Source organism: Sabethes cyaneus, chromosome 2, assembly GCF_943734655.1.
Source record: "Sabethes cyaneus chromosome 2, idSabCyanKW18_F2, whole genome shotgun sequence".
NCBI classification, from domain to species: domain Eukaryota; kingdom Metazoa; phylum Arthropoda; class Insecta; order Diptera; family Culicidae; genus Sabethes; species Sabethes cyaneus.
Genome location: NC_071354.1, coordinates 233,098,494 through 233,119,355, shown reverse-complemented (window position 1 = coordinate 233,119,355; position 20,862 = coordinate 233,098,494).

Below are 20,862 nucleotides of genomic sequence, written 5' to 3'. Positions count from 1 at the left end.
AGGTAATTTTTGCGGGGGCTGTTGTTTTATGGCAGGTAGGACTCGAACCCACAACCGGTTAATTGTGAGACCTTTACACCACCGCTGCACTCTTCTTTTAGGTAGTCTAATGTCTAGTTTTGTTGCATTCTTCCAAGTTTACCATTCTCCACACATTTCTTAGCAAGACTTTTGTTTTTGTGTGTGTGCATTTTATGGAGTTTTGGAATTCAAATTGATTGAAAATCAGCATAAAAATGCAAAATACTTCTCATTGAATACAAAAGAGTAACTTCTGCACATAATCGTGACTGAGCGATAAAAGGTGAATACATATCTAGAAATTCCAAATGTTAGAAAATCATATGTCACAGCCCCAACCAATCACCAAATACTGAAAATTTCCAACCCCTTCCTTTAGATGTGGATGATGATTTTTTCTACCAAAGATAATTGCCCATCCCAGGAGCATACCTTCCCATATAAAACCAAAAACTTTTCTTCAGAGAATTTAAGATTTTTTGCATGCAAAACATAATGGATGAGCTACAGATGCTTATCAAAAAGGCCAGTCTGGTCACAATCCTCCAGGGAGCTTTCCGACGTAACTTTACTTACCAGAACGTTCGTATTTTTTTCTGTCCATTCAGCAATCTGTCTGGTAGCAAAGCGGTTGACTGATTACTGACAGTATGCTCACGCAACGGTAATAAAATCGCCAACCCGGTTTTAAATTACCCTACCGAAAAAAAGACACAATCGAAATAAACCGATCTGTTACATCATACTGCCAGATCCGGGCACAATAAATCACTGCCTAAATGTGCCACCCGGCGACAAGTCCGTCGAGAATTACGGAAATGTTGAGAAACTTGGCAAACGTGACCGAATTATTGAAACAGTACCGAACAGTCCGAAAAGTGATTTCGGTTACTGATTCAACCGCAACCGCCGTCTGCCACCGAGACATTAGTCGACTTTTCACGGTGATTCCGGAGCTATTACGCTGTCGAATGTCCCCCGCGCTGGGCGCTCCTACAAAAGAGTCCACCAACTTTGTAACGAATGACTTTTGCGTTATCTCTTCTATGATTCTGTACATTCATCACTCTTATCCCGGCTATCCATTTTTATGCACGGCAAAGTGGCACATTTCGTGTGCTTCCGGCAGCAGAAAAAAAGACACATTCTCGCACGAAAACAAATGATAAAGTGATAAAGCCGCTAAAGGCTTAATCCTGCTAATTTTTCGTAATGCTCCCTTTGGCTGTGATGCTTCGGTTCGGTGAAACGTTGGTGTTTCTAATTCCACCAGCAGCGCTTGGTGCTGCTGCTACGTAGGTATAGTTTGCAGTTTGATACCGCTTTCGAGCTTTCGAATGAAACAAACCCGCAGGGAGTTGACAGCACACGGACAAAAAAAAAAACGAATCTCCTTTAGTGACCGAAAAATTTGTTGAGCAGCTTTGCGGGTATTAGTGGGAGTTTACTGCCGTCGCCTTCAGCAGCGGTGTCGCTTCAACCGACCGGCCAGGCCGAAGCGAGTAGAATATTTCGTCATGCCATCAGTTGTGTTGGGAGAATGTGAAAATTGCCAGGAAGTTGGTGTACGAAATTCTCGAACTGTGCTTTCGTGCGTCAATTGAACAGCAACTGAAAATCCGGATTAAAAGCAGGGAACGGGAACCGCTTGGTTAACAAAGCATCCTCCTCATTCCCGGCCCGTCAAACGGGATCGACGCGTCGCGTCGTGTCGGCTCGATTGCGATTGTTTTTCTCCGTTGAATTTCCCGCTCAACACTTGAACATGGGGAAAAGTTTTCGAATATTGCGCAAGAAACAAGTTGGAAGTTGGAACCGGGAAAACAAAAGACAGTAGCAGCCAGGCTCGCACATACACACAGTGGGTAGGCGCTGGGCGATGTCATGCGGATTAAAGGAACAGCGAAAGCGCTTTGAAGTTGTCAGCAGGCGACGTCGACGAGGAGGACGACATCGTCGTTGAAAAACCGTGACATGCTTTGGCAGGTGCGGTCGTAAAGGGGATTTTCTTGTTAAGTGGTAATTAAAAACCCTCCATGCAAGAGCATGTGAACTTTGCCGGCAGGGAACTGCTCGGTGGGCTTGATGGTGGGAAATACGAAAAGAAATCCCCACATGCAAGCATGCATGCATGCAATCAAACAGTTTAGAAATGTTTCGAAAATAAATCAACTCCACATTTATTACACCGGCGAAGGTAGCTTACGTGGAGTTGAGAAGCAAAAAAAAAACGGAAATATAAACCGATTGCACCCACCAGCACCGGAGGTGCGTGAAAATCGTTTTCTCGCTTCGTAGGCCGGAAAACACAAATTGGTGAAACCACTTTTTGTACGTTCGGGGTGGAAGTTAGCGAAGCGTGTTCCATTTCGGAGCTCAACGTTGCCTGCTTGGCTGGCTGGTTGGCTGGCTGGAGCAAGGCTTTGGATGCCAGTGCCAGCAGCAGCAGCAGTACGGTCTAACTGCGACAGTAGCGAGAAAATTGCTGGGCGCGATAACGAAATTCGGAAGACGTGTATTTTTAGTATAATTTCACGGACGAAAAATGATACCAGGTAAACCGCTGGTGTTGGAAGAATTCGTTCCAGTTTGTTATAGGTTTTTTTTTCAGGAAGGAAATGATAAGGTATGATTATTTTTGTGTAAGGATTTCGTATGATAAGTAGAATAAGAAGAATACAAGTTAAAAATAGAAAACAATGAATCAAAAATAAATATGGTGAGTCATTTGTTTTTAAAATTTTGCATGTCCATTCGAGTCACATTTGAAATGGTGCACAAAAAGAAAATCTAAAATCAGATATGTGGTGGGATTTTAGATTATTTAAACTTACAACTCAGTCATTTCGGCAACCTGTGAGTTTTATCATGAATCGATCAGAATCTTTTCTACATATTGATCCATGCGGAGAAAGATATCAAACAACAGGTTGCAGAATTTATAACTCATTTATCTGATTAAGATTTCTTAAAAAATATAAAGCAACAGAATTTTGACGTATGCCTAATATGAAGTTAAAGCTCCAAAAGCTATTTTCATGCCAACGTAAGAACCGATAACTCAGCCAGATGAAGCGACAGCGACTCAGTGAGATGAAGTTAAAGCATCGAAAAATATAACCAAAGAAAATGTTTTTGCTAATGATTCATCCAAGCGGGTCTTAACATTAGCTAACGAAACGGGTAAATTTCCCCACCTACTCTATTTCCCTAAGCGAGTTTCTACTGTTCCACCGATCGGCAAATTACATTTCGCGCGTGAGTTCCTCATCTGTTATTTTTTCCGTGCAAGTTCTTTCACAAGCTCAAGCGCTAGCTGAGATCGGCGAGCATCACTCGCACATTCATCACTTACCCATGCGTGCTGTATTGTTCTCGCAGCAGCAAATTCTTTGGCTCCCATTCCGGCTAACTCCAAGAGCCCACCATGATGTTTTTCTACAAACCACGCCGGAAATGTTTTTATGTTTCATTTTTGTCGTTGGAGCCAGCCAGGCATGTGAAATAGTTTAAGCTTTTGTTTAACTTCGATTTCGTTGCGCGCACTCTTGGAGAAACAGAGTCTGCTATGTAACAAGGGGTAAGCTGTGAAAGTAAACCCTTTTAAAGGCCAAAACCGAGTTAAAGTAAAATTATTGAAACATGTTAAGCTACGCATAATCATATTTAATACAATAATTTGAAGGCTGGTCTTTCATTACTATTTAAACCTTTACGGCGCACACAAGTGATTTTTAAAAGAAATTTCTATGTCTCTATTGTTGCAGGCGTTGTACTTATGAACCCCTGTTCACGTATTTTCAAAGCCACCATTGCATTCAATGAAGAATTGAATCTGAATATTTCGCTCTTCTCTTTCAAACTCTCTTCCACTTAACGCAGTGATGGAAATGCACTTGAACGTATTAATTTGGCATGAAACGATTGCCTGCGTTGTTAGCTAGCTATTGGTTGTGAAAAATTGCATTGGAATGCATTTATGTCGCCGTGATAAAAGTAAGAAAGGAGACACGAAGAGAATCACTCATTTGCGCATAGGCCCTTTTCACATGTTGCGCGAGCAGTTGACGAAGTTCAAAAGTTCTTCGGATTCCTACGAAGGCCAGTCTGTATTCGCAAAACATACGATCTGTACAGTGCACGCACTGTTCAGCCGACAGTAGGCCTTAAAGATCGGAGGACAACAAAAAATTGTTGGATTGTTGTCCAACATCGGTAAGACAAAAACTCTATCAAAAATGTTTGTTAAGGCCTGAATAAATAAAGACATAAGCGTTAATCCTAAAGAATATGTAAGTTTTTAGAAAAAGTAGGATAGCAGAACACAAAGATCTTCTGATGTATTGTAACATTAACGAGGTGTTTTCATCTCCAAGAACCCACCACGATGTTTTTCTGCAAACCACGCCGGAAATGTTTTTATGTTTCATTTTCGTCCTTCGAGCGAGCCAGGCATGCGAAACAGTTTAAGCTTTTGTTTAACTTCAATTTCGTTGCGCGCACCCTTGGAGAAACCGAGTCGCGCATTACGAAGATGTTTTATATTTTTATGGTCGTTCTACTTCTACTGACCAACGCGGCTGGTTTTACTTTGCATGAATTGATCGGGATTTAATCCCCTGGGTTCATGCTAGAACTCTGAATTGTATTAGATAAAGGATTAGTATGGATTAGTACCGAGCTGTGAGGAAAACATTGCTATACATTTTAGGAGTACCCTGAGAATTCCAGGTTTTGCCAGAGTTAAATAAGATTCCTTTGGATTCCCAGTTTTCCAAGTTTTTTTCAGGCAGTAGACACCCTGTTAAAGCACTTCTTTTTAGGTCCTCTTGGTTTCGTACTCTTCGTTTTGATTTTAAAGTTTTACCGATATAAATATTATGTAATCGTACTGAGAATATTCGATAGTACATCTAAAAAGTGCGTAAAAATGGGAAGTTTTTATCTAAAATACTTTATATTCAATAGCTCCCACTTGCTTTCAATTCAAACTGGTTATTTAACCCTCTCTATCCCATGGTGGCACAGTGCAAAGGTGCTCCATAACTTCCGATACTAAAATTGGTCGATAAAATTTTTAAGGCTTTTAAATAAAGATATTTCGATTTTATCACGTAGTAAAAACATTATTTTACAAGCTGAATAGCTCTTCTTCTTCTTATTCAGCCGAGAGCCTGGGTGGCTCTTGCCGTATCAAGTATTCCTCTCCATTGTACTCGGTCCTGAGCAACTCGTCGCCAATTCGTTGCGCGTCTCGACACACGCAAGTCGGCCTCCAGCTGGTCGTGCCATCTAGCACGTTGAGCCCCTCTATTCCATGTACTGGCGGGGTTCTTGAAGAGAACGGATTTCACCACCCAGTCGTCCGGAATCTTTGCGACGTGGTCGATCCACCGTAGTCTCCCGACTTTCGCCAGGTGTACGATAGAAATGTCTCCAAGCAGTGCCTGTAGCTCGTGATTCATACGTCATATGAAGCTGAATAGTTGTGTTTAATGAATTGCTTATTAATAGCTTTTTCACATGATCAAAAACTGTAAACCACCAAAACACCCTTGGGACAGAGAGGGTTAATGCAAATTGTTAAAATGTATAACTATTTCTTACTACACCATTTACGTTCATCTGCTATCGTTCCATTGAGTTGATCGCCGCAATTCAAATTGTTTGCTTCTTGTGATCGGCGGTTTTCGGCGAAAACCAGGGTAGGGTAGGGTAGGGTAGGGTAGGGTAGGGTATGGTAGGGTAGGGTAGGGTAGGTTAGGGTAGGGTAGGGTAGGGTAGGGTAGGGTAGGGTAGGGTAGGGTAGGGTAGGGTAGGGTAGGGTAGGGTAGGGTAGGGTAGGGTAGGGTAGGGTAGGGTAGGGTAGGGTAGGGTAGGGTAGAGTAGGGTAGGGTAGGGTAGGGTAGGGTAGGGTAGGGTAGGGTAGGGTAGGGTAGGGTAGGGTAGGGTAGGGTAGGGTAGAATAGGATAGGATAGGATAGGATAGGATAGGATAGGATAGGATAGGATAGGATAGGATAGGATAGGATAGGATAGGATAGGATAGGATAGGATAGGATAGGATAGGATAGGATAGGATAGGATAGGATAGGATAGGATAGGGTAGGGTAGGGTAGGGTAGGGTAGGGTAGGGTAGGGTAGGGTAGGGTAGGGTAGGGTAGGGTAGGGTAGGGTAGGGTAGGGTAGGGTAGGGTAGGGTAGGGTAGGGTAGGGTAGGGTAGGGTAGGCTAGGCTAGGCTAGGGTAGGGTAGGGTAGGGTAGGATAGGGTAGGATAGGGCAGGGTAGGGTAGGGTAGGGTAGGGTAGGGTAGGGTAGGGTAGGGTAGGGTAGGGTAGGGTAGGGTAGGGTAGGGTAGGGTAGGGTAGGGTAGGGTAGGGTAGGGTAGGGTAGGGTAGGGTAGGGTAGGGTAGGGTAGGGTAGGGTAGGGTAGGGTAGGGTAGGGTAGGGTAGGGTAGGGTAGGGTAGGGTAGGGTAGGGTAGGGTAGGGTAGGGTAGGGTAGAGTATGGTAGAGTAGAGTGAAAACTTTGCGTTTTCCCGATCGTTTTCTATTTTCAACTTTCACTCGGTAAAACTTTCGAATTGTACCGTTTTTGTCCTAGCAGCCAAAAGTAGTAAGGACTGTTGAATTATGATTCTGAGAAATGATTGTGACGAAACTAATCTGCAGAAAGAGAAACAGAGACTGCGAATATATCAATGACAAAGTCCGTTGACTTCGAATGAACTAATATTACTAGGATTCGAACTGACGAACATGTACTTGATAAAGCAAACTCGGCAACCTTGCAGCTACAGAACCTCCCAAAATGAAATTGATTTAGTTTTAATTTCTGCGATATTTCAATTCAAGAGATGAGTGGAAAAATAAGCTAGAAAATGACACAAACTGCTAGAATAAAATATGCGAGCTCTCCAACTAGCGTGTATTCAAATAAAAAAGACAGAAGCTAGCAGAAAAAAGGCAACTCTAAGCAAAAAGCGTTCCATGGCAGGCAAAATTGGTTATTTTTTCTTCGGCGCGGTGGTCGTATATTTTCTATGCATATGGCTCGAATTGTCGTTCGTTCGTATGCTCATAACTAGCTAGGAAAGACGCTAGCAGAAAAGAACAATATGCTCTGCTACTCAGTTGCAACAGCCAGCCACTGTGACTGTAGAGTAGAGAAAGCTCATCGTCACCCTCGCCCCGCCTCGCTTTGCCTTCGGAAAAAACGTCATCATTGTGTGGCAGCTTTTTTCCCACCACTCCCGACGACGGCGATAGCCAGCCATTCGAGCAGGGATAAGCTGCTCAATCTGTTTCGATAACAAACGGCAGGAAAAATGCCGTTCCGCTCATTTCGAAGTCCGTCGTAGCGCTTTTATGGGGAATCTTCTTCTAGAAAGGGGACAGGATAAAAAAAGGCTAGAACAATCGTCGATGTAGAGTGGTGGGGAGTAGAGAGGATTTCCATGTCTTCCTCAATTTTCAAAGGAGGAACTGAGGAAAGGAGGCAGGAAAAATCTGCCGCTGATAAGCATTTGCAGTGTGGATCCCCGGAACGATCTACTGGAGAAGTGGACCATCTACTGAATGACTGGATGTTTTTTTGTTTCTTCCCTAACTGGGAAGCTCCGTTTATTACGGGATGGTAATAATTTGTGACATGTCGTGTTTAGATTGTTCTTTACTTTCTGATTTAGAAAGCTTGGTGAATTTATTTGTTAGCACTGCTTTGTGCTATTTTATACAATGTATTTTGCGGGAGGATCCACTGAATTGAGTAGTAAATTTAATTTTCACAAATAATTTTTAACAAGTAAAAGCACATGAGCAGTATTCTCTCTAGTTATTTTGTCAAACAAAAACGAGAAAATTTCTACTGAACGACTAACCGAATAACACAACACGGGAAATCCCAAATGAAATCATATGGAGGACGTTATATGCATTCATTAGCATTTTATACTCTATGAGCTGGTGGATGTTTCTTGCTGCCAGAGAAAAGTTCTACAGCTGTTACTAGTAGTATGCACACGTCGACAGTCAATGGTACATGGAGAATGGTTAGAACACAATGTTATAATCCGTAATTTCGGATAAATATGATGAAATGTTCATATTTTTAAACTTGTAAATATACGATAAAACTTAATTTTTTTGTTGTACTATGTAACAATATCCTCAGGTTTTCCGCGAAAATAAATTTGGTTAATTTCAGAAACTCTGTTCCTGCTGCAATAGCCGATGGCATTTTAAGAAGCAAAAAGTTGACAAATCCGGTCTACTGATTCAACGGCCATTTTCAATCCAGATCTTCGATGAAGCTAAAAAAAACTAAAAATGCACTTCCGCACATGTTTTGAGCCACTGTGCTGCGTTGTCCAGTCCAGCTGGACAAATAAACGCAACCGAACAGAATGTTGTTCGTTTACTTTCCTTTCTCGTTCTGCACGCTTACCACGCTTAATAGATGCTTGATGATGGCAATCGGACAGACAGTAAATGACCAGCCCCGGGGGTGAACCGCAAAAGCTTTTCCGGAACCGTTTTCTGCTGTTGGATGGTTGTCGGTTGCAGTATAGCCTGTTGTTGGATGATGTATAATCAACTGTTTCGTTCTGTACGTGAAGCAAATGAGTATCGTTTTACCAGAAGTGGCAGAACTTTTTCTGCCTAAGCAAACACACACGTAAGTGGGTTCCGGGATAAGTAGAGCACTCCAGGCTTTGACGTGAATGGGACTCCTAGTCATTGCAGAGACCGAAATGGATATACAACTGGACGACGTTTTGCAACAGTTTATCAAACTATTTCTGAATAGAGTAGATTATTTTGTAAGAACAACAAGTGATAGTGTCCAGTATATACATCACATTATTAGTTCAATAGTTCTTACGTTGCACGAAGATACGAAAGTGAAAGTAGATTATTGTTTCGTCAATATAACAGAATCACCATGGAATTATTTGACGTGGTTAGCATTCCCGCCTCTCACGCCGAGGACCCGGGTTCAAGTCCCAACCTCGCAGAAGTCTACTCTAAGGCTAGTTTTAAGCAAATATATATCAAAACTGAACTAAGGAAAACTATTATAGGCAACCAAAATTAATTTAACTTAAAACAAAACAATTGAAATAAATAACGCTAATATTCGCCTTTCTGCGCTTACCGCATCGGCGAACCTACTACATCAGCTTTAGTACGATCAGCGGTCCCCAACGCCACGTTAATCGTTTTAACACAACCACACAACTTTAATTATATCAGCGAATTTCACCCGTCCATCACCGTGTCACAGCACCAAAATAGTACATATTGTAGTTACATCGGGCAAACAGGGAGGAAGTTGGAGGTGAGGATAGCGGAACACAAGTACGACACTAAGAAGAAGGATGCTAGAACTGGACTAGCACAACACACTATCCATGATGGCCACCTCTTCAAATTTGACGACACCCGAATAGTTGCAAGAATCGACGACCAGGAGACCAGACTCACAGCAGAGGTATTTCACATTAAAGTGCTTGGTGAAGATAGAACGGTCAAACTTCAGCGTGAGTGTGGAAATTTCAACACAGCATACGACGGATTAATACCAAAACTCCGTCGCATACAAACGCAAAACAACCCAACCCGCGGGGGATCAACACAACAGAGAACTGAGGATACCACGGAATAGACATTGAACGCTTAAAGTAACTAGACGTGCCTGTTTTGTAAGTGCAAGATTCGTGTTAATTTAGATTTGTGTGTTATAGTAAATTGCATCATAACTGTTCACTTTATATTGACAATAAGCTCGTTATTTTTTGTAAAAATCATTATGTAATTGTGAAATATTAAAATTAAAATATAATAAAACTCTACACTTCCGCAGGCATCCGAAGATGGCCGAATGACTGCAGTAGGCTGAAACGCGTCACGCATAAAACAAACATAGTATCATTTCACCGAAAAGAATCAAGCAATCTCAAATCTTAGTACATATTGTGCCAAATCGTTTTCGTCAGGTAAAGCCAAGAAGAGTATATGTCTTTCCGAAGCTATACGAGCTACTGCGCGCCCTCATGTCGACTCACACTTACAGACTGCCGGTAATCGCAACATGCCTGACTACATCATCGTTGATGACAGCAGTGCTCCAAATGCCAACGCAGCGGCAGCCGAATGGCCATCCTACGAAGGTGACCCGCTTGCTGCAGTCACCGTAGTTCCAATTTTGGCTGGTCGTCAAACATCGCCAAGCCCAGGCACTGGCAGACAGCTTAGTTTATTCTACCAAAACGTCAGAGGTTTACGCACGAAGATTGATGACCTGTTCGTCGCGGTATCCGATGCTGAGCATGATGTTATCATCCTGACTGAAACCTGGCTGAATGACGAAATCACATCACTTCAATTGTTTGGACCAATGTATAATGTATACCGCAACGATCGGGATACCTTTGATAGTTGGAAAAACGAGGCGGAGGTGTCCTCATCGCTGTGTCACATAAGCTGTCCTCAAAACAAAAAACCGGCGTCAGCTTTGAACTCGAGCAATTGTGGGCGAACATAAATTATTGTGATACAGATATCTGTGTAGGTGTTGTATTCCTACCACCAGACTTCTCTTCTGACGAGCGTAATCCAGAAACACATCGATTCTGCACTTCTCGTTACAAGCTCGTTAGACCACAACGCAGTCCATCTACTATTTGGTGACTACAATCAACCTGGCCTAGTTTGGAAAAGTGCACCAATCGGCCAAGGATTCCTGATCCCGTCGAATCATCCTTCCCATGATCGAGTATAACACTGCCTGACGGAAGGTCTTTATTGAACTTGCTTCAGCTCTCTACAGTCAGAAATTGTCGTGATCGAACACTGGATCTCGTTTTCGTAAACGCAGAAGCCTCGTCGTACTATAATTGCTCTGAAGCATACGAACCACTTGTTGATATCGATGCGCAACATCCACCGCTATTAGTATCCCTGACATGTCCTCACCAGATAGATTTTGAGGAGTCACACGATGTGAGAGAGTTCAACTTCTCCAAAACTGATTTCGTTGGGCTTCAAGAATCCCTCTCAGCTATTGAAGGAAGAATCTGCTAAACGGTGCAATCGATATTAACACCGCAGTGGACTTTTTTCACTTCACAACTCTTTAACACAGCAGTGCCTCCCAGTTGGCTTCGAGGAATGACGCTGGCCTAATGAGCCAGTCGTCGTATGTTCGAATCGCGACTGGGAGAAGCTGTTAGAGTCCATAGGATCGTAGCAACTGGCCCTGCAATTGTCCTGTACTCTAACAGTTGGCTGCGAAGTCTGTCGTATAAAAACAGAAGGTCAATTTCGATAACGTAATGTAGCGCCTAGGCTTTGCTTTTTAACACAGCATTTTAGATCATTTTTGCCTTCACCTCGTCCCCGGCCGTAACCTCCTTGGTCGAATAGTCATCTACGGGCACTAAAGCGACTCGCACTTCGCAACTACCTATACTAATCGACGTGGTCATCTAACAAAGCGGGAATTCGTTCTTGCCAGGAATAATTACAGAACTTACAATCGACTTCTCTACTCCAGATACACATTACGTACGCAATCTAATCTAACGAGAAACCCGAAACGCTTCTGGTGTTTTATAAATGAGAAGCGTAAACAAAATGGGCTTCCCTGCAGCATGTTTCTGGCAGACGAAACTTCAAGTACATCAAGTGCTACCTGCAACCTATTTGCTAAGCACTTTTCGAGTGTGTTCTCAACAGTGATACCTAATCTGACTCAAATCGAGCATGCCATCCGTGATGTACCAAGCGACGAGTTCAACATCGCAAATATCAGTTTTTCGGACGAAGACATTCTTAATGCACTGAAGAAGTTGAAGTCCTCAATATCAGTAGGATCGGACGGAATCCCCTCGATTGTGTTAAAAAAATGTGCAACTGCCTTATGTGTTCCACTAAAGTTAATCTTCAATCAGTCGCAGTAGGAAAAAATGTATCATGTTCCCCATCTTTAAAACCTGATTTAATCCACTTATTGGTGAAAGGAACCTTTGTTATACGGTCTTACTTGCTTTTTGAGATAGAAATCGACACGTCTTCGGAACATAATTCATCTATTAGTTAACGTTGCATTGTGCGTTGGTTTACATAAAAATTTTGGAAATTGAATAAGCTTACAAAATTTGAACAAAATAGTAGCACTTACAAATTTTGATAGTTCTTTTTCTCATGAAATTGTTGAGTAAGTTGTTACTAATGTGGGTAAGTGCAAGTAAAAGTAAGTTGTAAGAAGAAATATTATTCTTTAACATATACATTGCGTAGTAAAGGTCTAGTTTATAGGTTTTTGAACTATGCATAATTATGCATCAATAAGGTTTTCTTGAAAACATTTCATCAATTTTTATTAACCTTCGGTTACTCACGCTGTTGTATTTTATTGTATATATGTGTAGGTTTTTAAATGCCATATTTACCAATCGGTGTTTAACTAACGTATATTCTTTAAAAAAATGTTCAGCAAAATGTCTGAATTATTCAATGCAATAATACTTTAAATTTTTAGGAAAATAGATCAGCATAAACCGAGAGCACAGAAACGAAGCAAGCAGCATGTGAGGTGTAGTGTACCGCTATTGGCCCCAAACTGGAATTTTTTCACGTTACTTCATATGGAAAAATGATGTCTGTATGTAGCAAAACTATCAGCAAATGTAAAATGTTTAAAATGTATCCGTCAGTTGGTAGTCGAGTAATTCGGGGTTAAAATCAGGGTATTTTTATAATCAAAGTTCTACAGTTCCTAAACAAGCAAACATAGAGGTATACTATTTTCAGCAAAGTCGTGTATTTTTACTATTTGTATAACTTTGTAACACATGAAAAAGTCATACAACAATTACAAAAAGAGCTAAAATAGAAAAACTGATTTTACAAATACAGAAACAATAAATAAGATTTCTCTGTCTTCGCTTCTATCTCAGGTTACAGTCTTCAGCAAAATTTCTTGTAATAATAGGCTCTAAAACTTTGCAGAACATATCAATGTGTTATATTGAAACTGAAAAAAAAAATTTTTTTTCACTTTTAGGGGGATTAATCTAAATTTAAATTGCACCAGGTGAAAGAGCATTCAATTTCAAGAAACTCTTCCAAAGGTTCGATAAACTTAAAAACAAGTTTTCCTAGTCAAAACTCTAGTGCGCACGTTTTCTTTGGTTTTGGGTTATTGTGCGCGCGAGTAACTGTGTTGCAAAAGTTGGCGCGAGCGTTCGAGGATTGATATCTTTTGACCGGTAAAACCAATTCTTATGAAATTTTGTATATATATTCGTAGTGTCAAAACCTCTCGTTTGATATTAAAATAATTGAAATTAGGTAAATTATCTTGGTTAAAATCATTATAAATTATTGTTAATTTTGGTGTGGTGTATACGATTGCTCATAACTTTCAAATTAAACGTCCAATCCAAAAACCATTCAATAGTGATCTATCCGGCTATATTACCTGCCAAATAAAACTAATAGCGCATAAATCGGTTTGGCCATCTCTGAGAAACAGGCGATCATTTGAACCTTATCAAAAATGGTTTTTTAAGGCTAACTTTTAAACTGCTTGTCCGTTTTCAATAAAACTTGGTAAAAAGTTTAGTAACAGCAAGATCTTTCGTTTGGTACTAAGATTGTTAAAATTGGTTGCGTAGTTCAAGAGAAACGCGTGTCACGTAGTTTTCACATTTTTGCTTATAACTTTTAAACGAAACGTCGGACCGCAAAGCAATTCAATAGTGATATACTAGACAATAATACCTTTCAAACAAAAGTAAAAGCGATCAAATCGGTTCAGCCATCTTCGAGAAACAGGCGATAGAAAATGAGCTGCACATACACACATACACACATACACACATACACACATACACACATACACACATACACACATACACACACACACAGACATTGCTCAGTTCGTCGAGCTCTATCGATTGGTATATGTCATTCGGCCCTGCGGGCCTCGGATCAATTTCGTGTTTTTCGACCAATTTCTAAACCTTTGTTATATAGTATAACAAAGGTAAAAAGGCGATAAACAAAACGTGGCAAACTATCATGGAATTACATCCCTCTACGCAGGTTCCAAGCTGCTTGAAATCTTAGTCGGTGGTATCACATTACGGGAGGCAAAACCCAGCTAGCATTTTCATATGTATAAAAAACGTAAAAATCAGCATTACGTACAGATATACATGCTAAATAAATCGTATTTCATGCGCAAAATTGGCATATCCGTACTATTTTGGAGGCGATATACGTGATTACGAATAATTTTGAGCGTTACGACTATATAAGTATTTATATACGATAATATCCGATTAAGCGCGAGTCGCTCCGTACTACTCTACGATTTTGTGCTGAAAATCGTATGTATGTCAGTCATTATCATTATATACGACAGAAAATCAACTGGATCCCACTTTATTCAGCTTTACTTACGATTTCGAGTTTGTTAGGAGATATTTACGATAGTTTTCGTACATTGATATACGAGTTGGTGCTAGCTGGGAATCCTATATTTCGACGGATCAACATGTTTTTTTCCAGACAGATCGACAACAACAAACTTAGCACAGTTTACTTCCCATTGCATTAAGGGTATGGAAGGAGGAGCCCAGGTCGACACCCTGTATACTGATATTAGGGCGGCATTTGATCGCGTTGATCACTCTATCTTATTGGCAAAAATTGAACGCCTTGGGGTGTCGCCCAACATGGTAGCATGGTTCAAATCATACCTTGTTGGTCGAACTCTTTCTGTAAAAATAGCAAGTCATGAATCGCAATGTTTCACAAACTGCTCGGGCGTACCTCAAGGGAGTAACCTGGGGCCATTACTTTTTTCATTATTCTTCAACGACGTATGCCAAGTCATGAACTCAGGCCAACTGTGTATCAGGCGGAGATTTTTGCAATAATTGAATGTGTAAATGTTTCCTGGAGGAGGAAATATAAACATGCAAATATTTGCATCTTCTCTGATTGTCAAGCAGCACTGAAGGCACTAAGTGCTTGTAAATGTACTTCTAAAATAGTTTGGGATTGCATTCTTTCTTTGCGACGTCTATGTCAAATGACTCAGTCAATCTGTATTGGGTTCCAGGACACTGCGGCATTGAAGGCAATGAAATAGCAGACGACTTAGCAAAGGAAGGCTCTAACTCACAATTTATTGGTCCGGAGCCTTTTTGCGGAATATCAAATTGCGCAATAAAAATGGAACTTAGACGCTGGGAAGAACAAAAAGTGACAGCCAACTGGATGGCAGTCAGAGGATGTAACCAGTCCAAAAGATTTATAACTCCAAATGCAAAAACCATTAGAAAACTCATAGAGCTCAATAAGAGAGCTCTTTGTACATACACTGGCCTAGTAACTGAGGACTGTCCGAGTAGATATCATTTTAGAAACATTAGTCGGGTTGGTAATGATATCTGTCGCTTTTGTAATCTTGAAAGTGAAACTTCGGAACATCTGTTATGCAGTTGTGGTGCGTTATATACGAGCAGATTTAAATTTCTCGACAAGGGTTGTTTATCTCCCGGTGAGCTTTGGTCTGCTAATCCCGGGAAGGTTATTGGTTTCATAAACCATATCATACCTGACTGGGAATGTGTAGCGGCAAATGGCCAATCACTTGTATAATGGTATTTGGTTTGCCTAACACGTACAGCAAATAAGGACATACTACAAAAAGTTCAATTCAATGGACAAGGTAGTCTAAGTGCCCCCTAACAAAAAAAAATATCATCAGGCCGATTTCTTATCTATGTCGACGACCTCAAGCTCTTCCTTATCGTACGTTTGACAGCAGTTTGCTATGAACTACAGCAGTATTTGAATGATTTTCATGACTGGTGTTCCCGAAACCTCCTGGTCTTGAGTGTATCTAAGTGCTCTGTGATCTCTTTTTCACGTAGGAAAATCTTTATTCTTTGGAATTATACTCTTTCTGAAGAGCAACTCAACAGAGTAACAGTAATAAAAGATCTTGGGGTACTATATTGGACACACTAATGTTTTTTTAGAAATCATTACTCGCATAGTATAGCACAGGCGAACAGAAATTTGGGATTTATCGTAAGAATTACCAAAGATTTTAATGATCCATACTGCTTACGAGCATTGTATTTCTGCCTTGTTCGTACTGTATTGGAATCCTCAGCTATTATATGGAGCCCAGACGCGGCTTCTTGGTCAAACAGAATCGAAGCAGTTCAATCAAGATTCCTGCGCTATACTCTAAGACGTTTGCCTTGGCAGAACCCAGTGGAGTTACCACCATACATTGATCGTTGCCGCTTTCTCGACATTAATACACTGGCCATAAGAAGGGACATTTCCAGAGCAGTTTTTGTTGGAAAGCTGCTACGAGGGGAAATCGATTCGCCTTTCATCCTATCTAAAATCAATATTAACATTCCGCCTAGAAGCCTAAGAACATGGGACTTTCTAAGACTGCAATACCAGCGTACTGAATACGGCCAAAACGAACCCATAAGGGCGATGAGTGATATTTTTAATAAATGTTATGTTCACTTTGATTTTTGCATGTCCAGTGTTAGTTTTAAGACACGATTACAAAGATTATTTTAATATGTATGACGCCGACTAGAAATTTGATTAGTTATTAAGCAGTGTATGATTTTTGTGTATTTGTATGTAAGTATTGTAAAAACGACTTTTATAGAATTTGTAAACACTGATAATGATCAAAAGATGATCACGTTTTTATGGCTCTTTGAGAATAGCGTATGTTAGACTATCTCAAAGGGGCTTTTCCCCATCCAATCCAATTGAATTTCATGGAGGCCTAAGTGGCCAGATGGAAAAATAATTAACAAACAAATCTCTGACAAAAGCCTTTGATTGATATATTAGCGTGTTGATATATTACACGGTTGAGTCCAAATGCCAGCATGAACTAGGTGGGTTAAAGTCTGCAAAGCGTCAGCAGCTTCTCAGGTGAATTTTTAACGCCAACTACCACTCTAGAAACCCGAGAATGAAAGCAGATGGGCGGGTTGCAAAACCAGCGAAAAAGTTTCTCGAAAAAGAGATTTCGTGGCTATCGTTGTATTCGTGGTGCCAAGTTTTCGTTAGAACGAGAACGTCCTAGTAACAAATATTCAGCAACAGCCGTAGTTAAGGGGTTTTAGTACGCAAACCTCTCACGTTCTGTCAAGAAATCGAAAACAGATGATCGGATGCTACCACTGCTTTGACGACTGGAAAAATACTGTACTGTAGGTGTCGAAATTACTACATCGCGAGTGCTTGCCTACAATTACAAGCTGAAAGACTTTTTCGTCATGCTCGAGTGCCAGACCGGTGATGGCGGGAATATCTTAACTGTACCGTGTGGAAAGAGGCTTCCAAAACGCTTGCAGGCATGCATTCCGGTGGCGGAAGATTAAAGGGATGGCTTCTCTGTGACAGATAACGAAACGACATTCGAGGCAGACAGTGCATCCCCGTGGGAACGGTATGTATCTGCGGAGCGCTCCAACGCCGAAACGTGATGGAAGAAAAAACGTGATTCTACAGCATGACAATGCTCGGCCTCACGTTGCCATACCCTACTTGGATACACGCAATTGCAAAGTATTACGCCAACTGGAATATTTTCCAGATATCATCACTTCCTCCGTTTCCCTTTCTTGAGCTATAACACTCGTAATTTCTGACTGAATTTTATCTAAAACATTCATTCGCGAAGAGTATGATGTGCGCGCAATGTGTAATTAGCCAGCACATGAAAAAGTGATTATTTTCTTGAAATTATGCCATGACCCTCAGAAAAATTGTTTTGTTCAAGCGGATTGCCACACTAGACACGACTTGCTCCCGTGAGTGCCTAGGCTCCAAGGTAAAATGCGGCGAATTGTATTTCAAGTTATGAACCACAAAACCGTTAAATTTGACCGGAACAGAACGATAATGGCAGTAAGAACGATAGAACTAATTAGGGAGACACCAGAAACCTTTGAGCCATCATGGACTACCACACCACCATTCTTTCATAACCCATGCTCGTTGATAAACCTTGCAATTAAAAAGGCACAACAAATCTTATCGGTTTCGAAACTCATTTTACGAATGTTTTTGATTTACTGAACTTCTCAATTCGACGAACTCCATACAAATTAGCCTACCGCTTCAAAATGCGATTACTTTACAGGAAACACAGTCAATGGCAAGAATATCATATCAAAGTGCAGAGTAAATCCTGCCTAATATTTGAAAATCCTCTATTGTGTGGCACTCCCCATTCACTACGGTTTAAAACCAGGCAATTCAATCTCTACAAATGCTTTTACAGAATGTTTACGATAGAACCGAGATCGGTTTTCGAAACGGGATGAAATTCTGCACTAAAATATTATTTTTTTGCGTACCTAGATATGTTATCATAAAGCATCCCGTAGCGTAGGTGAAATCTGGGAACGTAGTACGACAGATTGCTATTGATTTTTGCGAACAGATCCCTTTTCCTACCGCACTCAGTAGGAGGCAAGCAGGTAGGTAGCTGTTCTTCTCCACTAGTTTCATTCGGTAGAAAAGCTTTCAACAGTGAACATATGCACACACTCACACACACACCCGTAACACGTCGCTGGGGTTTAGTCGCGCACAGTAACGAAGGACGATAGTAAATTGGAACGGATTTGTCACTGGAAGCGCTTCGGAAAATATTTACCAGCAGCGTGTCAGGCACCAGCCTACTCCGCAGCCTAACCCCAAATGAAGCTATTCATCGTGTGTCGTTCATGATGGCTTGCTCTACCTATAGGAACATGTGAGCATGGAATATTGTGTGCACAGCCGTGTTGCGTTGTTCATCCACGATTTTATCGATACCGTGTGCCGGAAAAGTCGCCCCGATTGCTATGTTAATGGATTTCAAATTGCTGTCACAGAGGCAAACATTAGGGAACAATTACCAATGAATAGGATCAGGTGATTGGTTTTGACGGGGTGGCGAAAGAAAAGAGAGAGAGGAGCAGTGGATTAAATGGTAACCATAAATTATGTTCTTGCAAGGGACCGTATTATATTTATAGTCAGTAGTAAATTACTAAATCCACCGCTGACTGTTGTTGATATTTCCGCTTTCCAATGATAGTGGAATTATAATTATATCCTTTCATAATCTGCGCAAAACAATTGAGCGGTATTAATCAAAGCTCCATAAAAAGCTAATGACTGATTTTAACAAGAAACAGTAGCTTCTCACTGATCAGTGAAATATATCGTTCACAAACACGTTTCTGCTATGATTGCATCATCAAGTGAGCTATCATCGATTTATTTTCAGTGTTTTCTTTCTCCATAATTTACAACGAGATAATCGAACCAGGGATAATGTAGCCATCTTATCGTCTCTTGAATCGGCAAACTTTTCCCATCGTCACATTCTTGGAACGCAAAATAGGAAATCAACTCGACAACTCCCATTGCTGTCCAATGAGGCATCTGTCTGCCAGCGTTCCTCCTACACGACGTCCCGTGCTGACGGAGAAATAGATTTCACGACGCCTGCCTACCCTTTCGTGGATCTGTCACGAGACAAAATCAACTTTTTCCCGCCGCACAAAGTTGAAGCCAGTGGCAAATCTCATTTATATCACAGCATTTTTTCTTATCTCGTAGAATACCTCCAAGTGACAGTCAGATAAAGAGGGGAAGCCGACGGCGGTGCGGTATCGACTAAAGCGCAGGCACGCAGGAGTTGGAAAGGAAAAATTGGTTCCAAACCCGACGTACCTACCTACTTCTTTGTTTGCCTAGCAAACCTTCCCCGACTTGAGTTTAACCACAAAACGATAAAGCAGTAGGAGTTTGGGGGCCGGAGCGCCCATTCCTTAAAGTTATATCGTTTTTCCATCCTATCACTTAACGAGCACCGACGAACCGTTGGCATTGCGTTGCGTTCCGAAGCAAGTCACCTAGCGGTGTGAGCAGAACAGCCAAATGGTTTCGAATTAGAAACCAATCCAGGTTTTGTTTTAAGAAACGTGGAAACTTTTCCCAGATAATACACCATTTCAAAAAGAACCTTTTAGGCAAATAAAATGTCTCAAAATAAAAACGGCAAGATTAAAGCTCACAACCGGACCGAAGCCTTCGGCGAGGATAACCCAAACATTAACTAGATAAGAAATCCGTTTGCCTTTTTCCGTTGTTACGCTCTTACTCGTTTTTTTTTCTTTTCCCACTCACTGATACCTCCCATAGGTTTGGTTCTGCTTGGAAGGCGTAAAACACCGATAACATTGGCAATGTTAAAAAATCAAACTGCAGAAAGTTTTTCCCCTCCCGCTTCCGCCGGGCAGTAAAATACCGCCCGACCAGCCGGCCGGTCGGGCGGTGATGATGGAGTGGAGAAATAAAATCTTAACCTAACTTACGCCTCCGAATTGCTGCTATCTCAAAGGATGCTCCTTCTGCTGAAGGCTAGCTAGATTGAGTCTCGGCTCGGTGGCCATTCGGTGGAAATGTAATTGATGGATTATGGAGCAAGAAAGTTTCTCCGGCAGGTTTAGTGATTGGATCGTGCCCGGAATGCCGAGGCCGGATAAGTGGTCCGGCGTTTTTTTTCTGTACTTTCTCAGTGGATATTGGTCCGAACAGCAGCTAGCACAGGTTTAACTGCATTATCGCAAAGTGATGGTTGGAATTTCAATCGAGGATATGCGCTGGTGAAATTCGCCTCCGATGAATAGATCAGGAGATGCTGGCGTAAATGATGGAATGGTGAGCTAATATAGTTTGAAACATTCTCAGGTATTGGAGTAATTTGATAAA